Source organism: Microtus oregoni, unplaced genomic scaffold, assembly GCF_018167655.1.
Source record: "Microtus oregoni isolate MIOR12 unplaced genomic scaffold, Mior012 000003F_ref0000135, whole genome shotgun sequence".
In the NCBI taxonomy this organism is placed as follows: Eukaryota; Metazoa; Chordata; class Mammalia; order Rodentia; family Cricetidae; genus Microtus; species Microtus oregoni.
Window position 1 is genome coordinate 45,061,303 of NW_024543062.1, and position 13,522 is coordinate 45,074,824.

At 39.8% G+C, this 13,522-nt stretch overlaps 1 protein-coding gene across 3 annotated transcripts in view; it reads right to left on the reverse strand.

Annotated features, from left to right (window-relative positions):
- Positions 1–13,522, reverse strand: part of Cntnap5 (contactin associated protein family member 5) — a 956,023-nt gene that overhangs the window by 172,872 nt on the left and 769,629 nt on the right. The gene's annotated exons all lie outside the window — the stretch shown is intronic.

Consider the following 13,522-nt stretch of genomic DNA (forward strand, 5'->3'; position numbering starts at 1 on the left):
TACAACACACAAATTCTTTTTCTTAGAAAAATAGTTTTGAAAAGTTACTTTAAGCGGGTTAGTGCCACATGTGTTTTGAGCGACTGGGTCTTATCTGTGTGCTATTGCACCAACACTCAGTGGAATTAAAAGGAAAACGGAACTTTCACAGCCAGTGCCTCAAAGGAATAGCATATTTGGATACTTTTTGAATGTTAAGATGATCTAGATGGTCTGCTTCACAACACAGAGAAATGAATTCACATATACATCATGAAAAAGAACAAAAACATAATGAAGTCAAAACTAGAAAAATTATCTGTATAGTCTCTTTCATGACCCGTGTGTCATTTCTCTTGCATTTGTTCATCCACGTCAACTTAATCACTAGACATTACTCTCTCTCTGTCTTCTAAAGTTTGAATCTGTTTTAAAGCAAACAACACATATACAAACACACACACACACACACACACACACACACACACCTCCATATATGTGGATAGAATGGCTTCCCTTTGAAACTACCCAAGACAAAATAATACAGTAAGGGCCAAGATTAGCCAATGCTGTGTTCTTTTTGGTAGATATCAAAGAGGGTGGAAATTAAGGTGAAACAGAATGTAAGCACATACAAGAGGAATCTGACACACTGATTTGTTTCAACAATACCAGAAGCACAATGACCTCATGCTCTAAGAGATGTCATAAACTTTCAGATTCACAGACGTAAGGGAAAAATGCCTGTGAAGACCATACCCTGGAGACCTTCAGGGAACTATGATTCATTAAGGAGGAAAAACAGAAAACCTACCTCAGGGTCCTAATTTCATTATGATACTTCTGTAGTCTTTAATGATTGTGAATACCACAGTAGCCTATAACTGCTATTCAGAAATTGATAGTTCATTCCAAGCAAGAGCAGGCAGAGATATGGAGGCCCTGTGCAGCATCAGCTGAAGGATCCAAACATGCTTCCATTGGCTGTCCTCCTGTTGCTTAGTAAATGTCAGACACTTCAAATTTAAAACAACAATAAAAATTACAGGTTCCTTACCTAATTTTTTTTTTAATAATTTTTTTTATTAAGAAAAGAAGAAAAAAAACATAAACAAAAAACAAGTTTCCACCTCCTCCCAGCCTCCCATTTCCCTCCCCCTCCTCCCACCCTTCTCCCCCTCCTCCCACCCTTCTACCCCTCCCCCCACTCCTCTCCCCCTCCCTCTCCAGTCCACAGAGCAGTCCAGGTTCCCTGCCCTGTGGTAAGTCCTAGGTCCTCCCCCCTCCGTCCCTATCTAGGAAGGTGAACATCCTTACCTAATTTTTGAGATGTAATATTCCTCTCTTGAGCTTGGGGATATATATAGTCCAATGGGCACAGAGCACTATGCTTGCCTAGTATGTACGAAGCCCTGGGTTGGATTCCCAGCACCACACTCATAAACTAGGCATAGTGTTGCAGGCCTGGAATCCCAGAATTAGGGATGTGTAGACAAGAGGATCAAAAGTTCAATGTTGTCTTTAGCTATACAAGTCAGGTGCTCACCTGTGCTATAAAAGATACTGCCTCAAAGCAAACCAAACAACCCTACTGCATGTATTGGCTTTGAGGGAGCCTAGGCTGTTTGGATGCTCACCTTCCTAGACCTGGATGGTAGGGGGAGGACCTTGGACTTCCCACAGGGCAGGGAACCCTGACTGCTTTTCGGGCTGGAGAGGGAGGGGGAGGAGAGCAGGGGAGGGCGAGGGAAATGGGAGGAGGAGGCAGGGAGGAGGCAGAACATATAGTTATCCTCTTGGCTAAGGGAAGTAGACCAAATTGCCGGGGAGAAAATTGGGATATTGGGGGTGGGGTGGGATGGGGGTAAGGGGTGATGGGGAGAGAAAAGGTAGAAGGGAAGGAGGGGGGACTTGGGGAAACAGGAGGATTGGGATAAAGGAAGGGTGGATAGGGGAGCACGGAACCACAATTCTTAGTTAAGGGAGCCACTTTAGGGTGGGCAAGAGACTTGACCCTAGAGGGGCTCCCAAGTGCCCAAGATGAGGTTCCCAGTTAGTTCCTTGGGCAGCTGAGGATAGGGAACCTGAAATGACCCTATCCTAGAGCAATATTGACGAATATCTTGCATATCATCATAGAACCTTCATCTGGTGATGGATAGAGATAGAGACAGAGACCCACACTGGAGCACTGGACTGAGCTCCCAAGGTCCCAATGAGGAGCAGAAGGAGGGAGAACATGAGCAAAGAAGTCGGGACCACGAGGGGTGTACCCACACACTGAGACAGTGGAGCTGATCTACTGGGAGCTCACCAAGGCCAGCTGGACTGTGACCGAAAAAGCATGGGATAAAACCGGACTCTCTGAACATGGCGAACAATGAGGGCTGATGAGACGCCAAGGACAATGGCACGGGGTTTTGATGCTACTTAATGTGCTGGCTTTGTGGGAGCCTAGCCAGTTTGGATGTTCACCTTCCTAGATATGGACGGAGGGGGGAGGACCTAGGACATACCACAGGGCAGGGAACCCGGACTGCTCTGTGGTCTGGAGAGGGAGGGGGAGAGGAGTGGGGGGAGGGGGAGAAGGGTGGGAGAAGGGGGAGAAGGGTGGGAAGAGGGGGAGGGAAATGGGAGGCCGGGAGGAGGTGGAAACTTGTTTTTTGTTTATGTTTTTTTTCTCCTTTTCTCAATAAAAAAAAAATTAAAAAAAAAGTAAATTAATATTACAAATGTTGAACAAACTAATAAAACATTAAATTAAGACAAAAAAAGAAATAAAAAATAAAAGAAGGAACTAATTTCAGTTTGCATGTGCTAATATATGGGACTTTTACACCAGCAAGATTTTGTTTTACAGGGACATCTTTATTTGCCTACAGTCACTCTCTGCATATACAAAGTACCCACTAAATTGTTCTCTGAATTGTCCCCACAGCTGACTTCTCCTGGAAGTCTTCACGGCAAGCAGACAGTGAGAAGACAATTAGAAGACCAATGCTATAAGCCATGAGAAAAATTGGGAACTATTTATAAGAAGCATAGTTATTTTGATGGGCTGCTTCACTGAGAAGAGCTGGAAATATCCACCTCCAGCTACTACACGTGTCTTATATTTTACAACCCCGTTGGTGCTGTCTTCCTGCTTAGAATTCCCATGTGGATGATTGAGAACTGGTACTCTTCTCTTCCTGAATGACAAAAAAAAAAAAAAAAAAAAAAAAAAAAAAAAAAAAAACCTCTCTCATTTCAAGTAAACGTCAGATAAATTGCCTTCCTCCTAAATCCCTGGCTACAATTCACTCTCAAGGATCCTGAACAGCTGACAGGTTATTTATTTTGACTGTATACAAAGAAAGGAAAAGGAAGGAAACAAAAATACTTAAATATATCCATATTTAAATATGTGTGTATGAAGGTTCATTTTTTTTTATTGGGCGATCCGTCTTTATTTCTTCACCATTGTAAAAGTAATGGAGAGAGAAAATAAGGAAACTGAGAACCACAAACAACTGTGGCTTGCCTTAACTCACAACTCAATCATATAGTCAAGGAAATCATCTACACTTTAACTGCAAATTTTGGCCTTTGAGACATTTCTATTGACAGAAAACGGCTCAGTCAGTGAATGGATAAAATATTTTAATTATTTATATTTAAAATATTAAGTTATTCAACAAACATTTATAAAAACTTTTAATCTATTTTGGACAATATCTTAAGCACTGCATCATCAGGGATAAATAACAGAACAAAAGCTAAGCAAATAAACAAATTGTGCCTCGGACTTTACTTTGTTAACAGCAGAAATTTATTCAAATTATAGGTGAGGAGAAATCATAGGCAGTCAAGTGCTGGTCTTGTTAGCTAAAGACCTGATCCCTACCCATATAACCTACATTACAAAAAAAAAAAAAAAAAAAAAAAAGAAAAGAAAAAAAAAGGAAGAAAAAGAAAAAATGAAAAAGAAAAGGAAAGTCCAGATACTGTGGTGCTCCCTTGTGACTCTAGTGTTGAGAAGGTGGAGGCAGACGGATGTCCAGGCTCCATGGCCAACTAGCCTATACTTCGCAGAGCTCCAGTCCAGTGAGGGAGAAAGCATGGTGGCAGGAACCTAGGGAAAACAGTCAATGTTGTTCTCTGACCTCCACATACATGCATGTGCACACATGCACACAAAAGAAAGAGTCATGAGAGCCAAGTGTGTGTGTGCACATGTGTGTGGGTGTGCACAAGCATGCATGTGTGTGAGTGAGAGAGAGAAAGACAGGAAGAAGTAAGAAAAAGACAGGAAAAAAGGATAAAGAAAGAGGAGGATCAAGAAAAAAATGGAAGGAGGAAAGGAAGATGAGAGAGGAAAGAGGAATATTAGCCCATAGGTACTTCCTCATGAACTGTTAAAGAACAATATTGGATCTGCATTCCAACCATTGTATAAGAACAAATCCAAAATTTTTATTAGTAAGTAAGACCCACCAGGCTACTCCTACAGTTTCCCCAATGAATGTGAATATGTAACTTACAGAGAAATGGCTTAAAAAGAGAAGAAAACATAATATATGTGTACTTGCGTGTTTATTCATATGTGTGCAGGTACAGATTACAGATGAGTGTCCAGAGTCTTCCTCAAATGCACTGCACCTTATTTTTTAGATAGGATCATTCCTTGAACCTGGAATATAACAAGTTACCTAGACCAGGAGGCTCTAGGGATCCTCTTGTTTCTATTTCCCCTAAACTAGGGCTGTATATAATGATGGGCATACCCAGATTTACAGCACCACATCTGGCTTTTTATTTTTCTTTTTTATTAAAGTAAGTACTGAGGATTAAACTCAGGTTCTCATAATTGAAAAACAAACACTTGAGCCATGGTGGCACCCCCTCATCCTGAAAACAATCCATTGAATAAAATAATTAGGTATGAGACTATTTTGTGAAGGCTTAGGTCAATTATGGTTTTCCTGATACAATATATCCACATGAAGCCATGGACCAGCCTCTGTGCACAACTGGGGTTTATGAACAGAATTCAAACTGGAGATTCTCTTGAGTTTTGAATTGTTAAAGTTTAAAAGACTGTAAACACACAGACTCTCAGTGATGTCTGCACAAAAGTCAGGACAGTTTAGCTGTACTTACTTATAGGAGTAGTGCAGGCAGCTCATGAACAATACAAGCAAGGAGCTAGAGAGCTCTGGAGTTCAGAGGCCTGCTGTGCTGAGCTGTGGCTGCCACAGTTATTACTGCTTTAATTCATTTTATTTTGTTTTGTCTCACGTTCTTCAGAGAATTAGTTTTCTCCTTTTCTTATTGTTAATTTTAATTAAGATGTAATTGCATCATGTTCTTGCTTCCCTTTCCTTTCTCAATCCCTGTCAATGCCCCACTCTTCCAAGTCCTTCCTTTTACATTGCTAGTCATTATCTTTTTATTAAACATATATGCATGAATATATAAATGCAACCTGCTGAGTACATTTATTTTTGCTTGTTTGCATATGATTTCTGGGCTGACCACTTGGTACTGGAAAGCCAATTAGGGGACTAATCGCTAGGAAAGACTAACTCTCCCTCTCTCCGCAGCTGAAGCTTCTTGTCTAGCAGTGGGGCCCCGACAGAATTCCCCTTTCCATATTGGCATGAATTTAGTTTTATCATTATTTATGTCTTGTTTAAGCAGCCCCCTCGTTGATGTATCATGGATGTAGCTTTCCTGTTCTTTCTTGGAGAAGTAGTTTCATAGCATCTTCCTGACCATCTGGCTCTCACAGCTTTCCATTCCTTTCTTCATGATATTCCCTGAGCTTTTGTTGTTTTGATATGGTACATGGGCACAGGTTTATATTCTGGCAAGCTCAGTAAGTCAAAACGAAGAGTAAGATCAATCTTATCTTCAACCCAGACCTGTTTTCTGCCATGCAACCTTTATATCTACACCTATCAGCCCTTACAATAGGGTGTTTGTAAGTTTCTTCGATATATATGGCCAAGTTTACTAAAAATGATGTTCTCAACTCATCTCTAAAGCTTTTTTCTTAAGACAGCGTCTTTTACATTCCTGGGTGGTCTCAAACTCACTATGTCACCTAGGATGACCTGGAACTCCTGATCCTTTTGTCTCAGTGTGATACCTAGTATATGCAGTGCTAGGGAGAGAACCAGGGCTTCAGGCATGATAGATAAGCAGTTCACCAAGTGAGCTCCACCACCAGCTCTTCCTCTGTGTCTAACACCTTTCATTTATGTGTTCACTTAGCATCTCTTCTGAAAATGTTGGAGAAACTATTCTCATGGCTAATCACTTACAACCTCATTAAGCATGCACTCTTTTCTACAACTTCAAAAGAAATCTCTAACCAAGTCAACTTAAGGGGAAAAGGGTTCTTTTGGATCACTGTTCCAAAGCCTATCATGACAGAGAAGACATGGTGGCAGGAGCAGAAGGCTGGATGGTCACATTTCATCCGCACTCAATCCATACTAGGAAAAAAGGGAGGTCTTGAGCTACAAACACTACTTCTGTGACTTACTTTCTCCTATGAGACTTCATCTCATAAACTTCCCCCAAAACCCCCTCAATGCGGAAGTAAGTGCTCAAAAACATGAAGCTGTGTGGGACACTTCATATCCAAACAACAAAACCACAAGTCAACCCCCCATGTGTGTGTATATATGTGTGCCAGACATACACATATATGTATATATATACATGCAAAGCATATATGAATAATTAAGTATGATGAATTATTCATGGAATAATATAAAAAGTATATACAATCATTATATTTACAGTTTCTCATATCTATGTTGTGCAAGGTCATGCTGTGATTCATCAGTCATAGAAATTTTAAAAAGCTTTGCCTACATTGAATTTCTCTTAATTTCTAGAGGAAGAAAAGAATATCTTCAGCTATGAATAACATAAATCTGAGTGAGATAAGTATTCAAATACAACTCAGACCAAGAGTCTGACTTTTGCCAAATAATCCTAAAGAGTCTCATGGAAACATTGACTCTTGTCTGGATGTTCCATGTTGAGGACTTCCACCAATACTGTCTTAGAGAGGGAAGTACTTGGGCAGGTGAGGACCCCACAGAAGAGAGATCTGATATACTACAGTATCCTTAGAGAAACAGGACTCCACATGTACATTGTCTGTTATTGATTGCAGCTAGAGGGTGTGGGAATAGAAAATAAGAGAGAAAGTTGAAGTCACTGAAATTTTAAGGCCAAATAATTACTTCTATAATGAGAACACAATGCAACTTGGTGTGGGAAGTCCTTCTATAAATGTGTTGCTTTTATTGTTTAATGAGTAAAGCTGCTTTGGCTTGTGGCAGGGCAGAATGGAGCTAGGCAGGAAAACTAAACTGAATGCTGGGAGAAAGAAGGCAGAGTCAGACATCTGGGAACTTTATTGGTAAACTCCGAACATTGTGGTAAAATACAAAATAATAGGAATGGGTTAATTTAAGATGTGTTAGTTCACAAGAAGCCTGAGCTAATAGGGTAAACAGTGTTGTAATTAATGTAGTTTCTCTGTGATTATTTCGGGTCTGGGCAGCTGGGAACGAACAAGCAGTCTCTGCCTACAGTAAGTCAGCTAAACAATGGTATAGGAGAAGAAATAGACACACAGTAGGGCTGGAGAAATGGCTCAGTCAGCAAAGTATTTTGTTGAACATGTGTGAGGACCAGCCCATCTAAAGCCAGGGCGGGCAGTATGTCGGTATCCTAGCACCAGACAGCCAGAGCCAGGTCATGGTGCCTACCTGTCAGCTAAACTAACTGAATCAGTTAACTCTGGTAACAGACTTTGTCACACACAGACACACACACACACACACACACACACACACACACACACACACACAAAACTTAGCTGTGGAAGAGAGTGACTGAGGAAGACAGTCAACATCAGCATCTGTGCCCACGTGCATTTATACATTCCTATATATGTACACACACACACACACACACACAAACACACACATAGACAAACACATTGTATGCATCCTTTCTTTATATACAGCCTATTATTTCTGAGAGGCAAAAAAAACAACAACTAACATTTAGTTAGAGAGAAAGCAACCTCATCCATATCAGAAGATAATGACAGACATTTATCAATGTCCATCCTGGTCTTCCTGCTTGTTGGCCAGGATGATTAAATCAGAGAATACACTTAATGGTGTGATTAAGAACTACTCAGCCACAGTAGGAATTAACATTTCCATAATGTTGTTCATTGTTCTCTTTCCTGCTTATTCAGCTGAAGTGAACCCAAAGGGGAGGAGGAGAAATAGAAGAGATTAATGACACTGCTGCTCCAAACAAATGATAGACATCCCTTTGATGAGGTCGCTTAAAGCCAGAATAGCTAAGGCTCTGGAGCACAGCACAGGGTCGAAAGGGGCAGGCGAGGAGTAATCCTAAATTATTCTATTAGCCTTAACATTTTATGAGAAAAATTACTAATTTTTTGAGAATCTTCCTTTTAAGGAAGAATGGTGATGAAGAACTCAAAATATTAAATCATGTGTTCAAAGTCACATGGCAAATACATCAGGGACAGGGATTCAGGTCTTGACCAATAAGCTTTTCAAAAGTGTGGTCTTATCTTAAGCTGTACCCACATTTACATAGATTAATAAACTTTTCAATGAACCAAAAGTATGGAAAAGTGTGAAATTCACAGATAAAATTTGCTCGTTGGGGACATTTTGAAAAATTTATGGGAACTGATAATAATTTGGAGAAATTTAGCATGGGAGTAAAATCTTTCATTTACCACACAAGTTATTTATTCCTTGTTTAATCTTTGTGGGTAAGCATGTGGTGGTGGTGGTGTGTGTGTGTGTTAGTGAGGGTTTATATACCTGCCATACCATTACACGCGTATGGAAGCTAGAAGTCAACATTCTGTATTCATCCGTGCCTTAAATCTTGTTTGAGACAGGTTCCTTCTCTAGAAATTCTCCCATTGCTGCCTCTCTTCTTGCTCTACAAGCAGTTGGCTTAAGCACATGTGCAACACGTTGTGGCTTCACAAGGGTTCTAGGGATCCCACCTCAGAATTTTACTTATGTGGAAAACACTTTAACCACTGATCAATACTGCATTCCTCCAAGATTTACCACAAAATTTCTGATGTGAAAATTTTGAAGTTGGATCTTAGAAATACAAAATAGAGTAGGGCTACCAATCTGTATCCAAGTGTGACGCAAGAAGGGGGAAACCATCACTGAGTGAAGCCAGAGTCAGCTGTGAGGTATGTGATGACAACGTAAGTTAACCTGTGCTGAGTGATACAAGAAAATATAACCAATGACAAAAGAGCTGGACAAGCAAAACAGCTGCTCCCTGGCTACCACTGGAGAGACTGTGGATTGCTTTAAATAAAGGAGCGAAAGACCAGGAATGTCTTTATGTTAAACTCTTGCCCATTCTGAGCTCTTAAAACGCTCCAGTCAGTTTCCAGCCATGTTGGACCTTACTTTATTTAAAATTCAAAATACTTTAAAGGTAAAACCTTAATCCACATTTTGTACATAAGTAACAAAGATGCAGACATAGGTAAGAAACAGCAACTTTAGGAAGATCATATCAAAGCAATAACCAGGTTTAGATCATCATGGCCACCTTTGTAGGGTTTCTCATTTGCTATAATAAACAGAAACGCAAAATGTCAGATTCCACAATTTCTCCAGCCAATGAATGCTGTTCTCACAAGATGGAAAACACTTTAAATAATTCAGTTATCTACAGTAGTAATAAAATGAGCACATGCATCTGTGCATACGTGTGTGTGTGTGTGTGTGTGTGTGTGTGTGTGTGTGTGTTGGGGATTGTGGATATATGTACCCACATGTAGAAGTCAAAGAACAACTTATAAGAGTCTGTTCTGTCCTTCTACTATGTGGGTCTCAGAGATCTCACTCAGGTCAATAGGCTTAGAAGCAAGCCCCTCTTTCCACTGAGCTATCTCGCCAGTCCTCAAAGACCATTTGATGAGAAACTGGTTCCTGGAACCTGAGACTACCAAACCATGGAGCACCTAAAATCCCTCATAGACAATGACAAGGAGTTTTTATAGAGCTCACATTGTTGTCCTCTGAAGTTCAAATCATGCCAAGATCATTTATAATATGCAATTTAAATGTAAATGTAAACAGTCATCATACAATATTTTAGGGAAAGGATACATTTTAAAACCCAAACATATTTACTACAAATACATTTAAACATACATCCCTTTTCATTTGGATGTAGGGTGAGAAGATAGGGGCTGATGGTGGATAATAGATGATTCACCTTTCTATACACAGTCCTTCTGGATTTCCCCTAAAGACAGTAATAAAATTCACAGACCCATGAGACTCTACAGCAGAGGTTTTTCAACCTGAGACTCACATACCATATATTTACATTACACTTATAAAAGTAACAAAATTTGTTAGGATTTAGAAATAAAAATATTTTTATGGTGGTAGGTCACCACAATGTGTAGAATTCTATTAAAGTGTCACAGCATTATGAAGGCTGAAGCCCTCTGCACTAAGGACATTTCCCTGTCATAGACTGTGGTTTTACATTATTTTACTTCACAACAGCTCAAGCAGCAGGCTCCAACCAGACTGCAGTCTTAGCAGCTCTTACATCTGCCCTTCCCATTGGCTACATTCTGTCCTAACCTCTACTCAGGTCTTTACAGTAGCTGACTGCTGAATATTTGGGGTCTGAAGTTAAATCACATGTCTTTCTTGTTTAATAGACCAAAAAAGTACTGCAAATCATTTTCTTATGATCTTAAACATGCTTGTTATCCCATGAAACTATCTGGCTTTTTATTTTACTTTAAATCATGTAGATATGGTGTGTTTGTGTATGGGTTTGTGTATGAGATTCCAGGTGCCAGCTGAGACAGAACAGTGGAAGATACAGGAGGCTACCTGACTTGGATGCTGGGAAGCAAACATGGTTCCTCTGCAACGGTAGTGCATGCTCTTTAGCACTGAGCCACCTTCCAGCATCATGAATAATGCCTTTTCTTATTTTATTTATGATTATTTTATTTGTAAAATATTATAGATTGTTTATTGGATTTCTCTCACTCTTCACGAGAATTATGATAAAACTATCTATGCCTATACATAACTATTACCCCATACATAGGATGGTGCCTAATGTGTATGTGAAATTAAAAAAACGAACTTGCATAAAGATCATGTAGCTTTATGGGGAAATAGCTCTATGGTTAAAATCACTTGCTTTTCTTTCAAAAGCCCTCGGTTTGATTCTCAGCATCCATATGGTAGCTTATAGCCAACTCCAGTTCCATGCAATTAGCTGCCCTCTTCTGACTTCTGTGAGCACTGGAAACACACAAGATGGCACATATGAATAAAAAAAACATAAATACATTCATACATTCATACATATAGGCAAAACACTCATAAACATAAAATAAAATAAAAATTTCCAAAAAAGAATAGTCAAAAACTAAGAATTTCCAGAATTTCCCAATGATGAACAGTATAAAAAACAAAACAAGTCAAATAACACAACACCAAAAACATTTCCTGTACTATTTTTTTCACTCTATGTTATTCTCACAAAATCTCTATGTAAAATATTTTGGAGGAGAAACGTTTTATTTTGACTCAGGGTGTCTGAGTTCACAGTCTGTTGCTTCTGGAACAGAAGGAATCAGAGCATCACTACAGAAGGCTGTGTTAGAGAACCATGGCTTACTTTACAGTATCTGGAAATTGGTACCCGCAGAACACATTAAGAGAAAGGATGCACTCTTCAAAGCACACATCCTATCAGATAATTACTATGTCCTACTTTCTACCACATCACAATAGACTCACCACACCAATGAATTCATCCATATATGAAGCCAGAGGCCCTCAAAACAATGACCTCTCAAGAATTAGACCAAACAGCTGAGGGATCAAGCCTTTAACATTTTAGACTTTGGTTGTATGGTTTCTAAGCAAAAACCATAACACAAAGTACATATGATTAAAATATTTCCAGCTTGTACGTGAATGAATGTGTGTGCCTGTGTGTGTGCGCATGTGCTTGCATGTGTGTGTGCACACATGTATGTGCTTGTGCATTCGTGTAGGCCAGAAGCTAACATTAGTATTTTCTTCAATTGTCTTCTTATTTTTTTAAATTATTTATTTTTTATTGAAAAACAAATTTCTGCCTCCTCCCAGCCTCCCATTTCCCTCCCCCTCCTAATGCCCCTCTCCCACTCCCCACACTCCTCTCCCCCTCCCTCTCCAGTCCAAAGAGCAGTCAGGGTTCCCTGCCCTGTGGAAAGTCCAAGGTTCTCCCCCCTCCATCCAGGTCTAGGACGGTGGGCATCCAAACTGGCTAGGCTCCCACAAAGCCAGAACATGAAATAGGATCAAAACCCAGTGCCATTGTCCTTGGCTTCTCATCAGCCCTCATTGTGGGGCTGATCTATTGGGAGCTCACCAAGGCCAGCTGAACTGGGACTGAAAAAGCATGGGATAAAACCGGACTCTCTGAACATGGTGGACAATGAGGGCTGTCTTCTTATTTTTTTAAGAGTTATTATGTATAGTGTTTTGCCTGTTTGTATGCCTACAGGCCAGAAGAGGGCACTAGATCTCATTACAGATGGTTGTGAGACAACACATGGTTGCTGGAAATTCAACAATGGACCTCTGAAAGAGCAGCCAGCTCTTTTAACCTCTGAGACATCCTTTCAGCCCCTCTCTATCTTATTTTCTGAGTCAGCCTCTCACTGAGCCTGAGTTTTCTGGACTGTAAACCAGAGGGGTCTTCCTGCCCCACTCCCCTCACCACTGGGGTCACACACATGCACCATTCATAGTACTGTTTTGTACGTGGGTTTTAGAGATGGAATTCACGTTCTCTTCTTTGCGGCAGCAAGTACTTAACCAAAAGATTCATTTTTCTAGCTCCACTATCTCTCTTATCTTAACAGAGATCCAGTCACACACTGTATAATGCCATTTTGATAAACAATGGACCACCAGACAACAGTGGTTCCAAAAACTTAGGTTACCAAGTGGCTTCATAAGAATCTTTGTTTGTCTCTTTTAGGGTCCTCATTGTTGTCTAAGTTCTCTGGGATTGTTATTTGTGGGCTAGTTTTCTTTGCTTTATGTTTAAAAACCACTTATGAGGAGTACATGTGATAATTGTCTTTCCGTTTTTGTGTACTCTATGATGGTTACACAATAACAAAATCTCATAATGTTCCTAAAATATCTACCATGTTCATGCAAATGGTAATAATCCTATTATCAAGATTTCAAAGTATGGTACAGGAAGAAAATAAAAATTGACCATTAGCTTTAATTCAAATTAGAATGGCATAAATCTGAAGTACAATTTGGACAATATGTGGAAGTCAATGAGAGAAAAATGCTACTATTGAGAGGAGAGTACAATTCTTGGGAAGCATATCAAATATATCAATTCTATTATAAATATACCTGACCATTTCGTTCCATTTTCCAACAAAGGAATC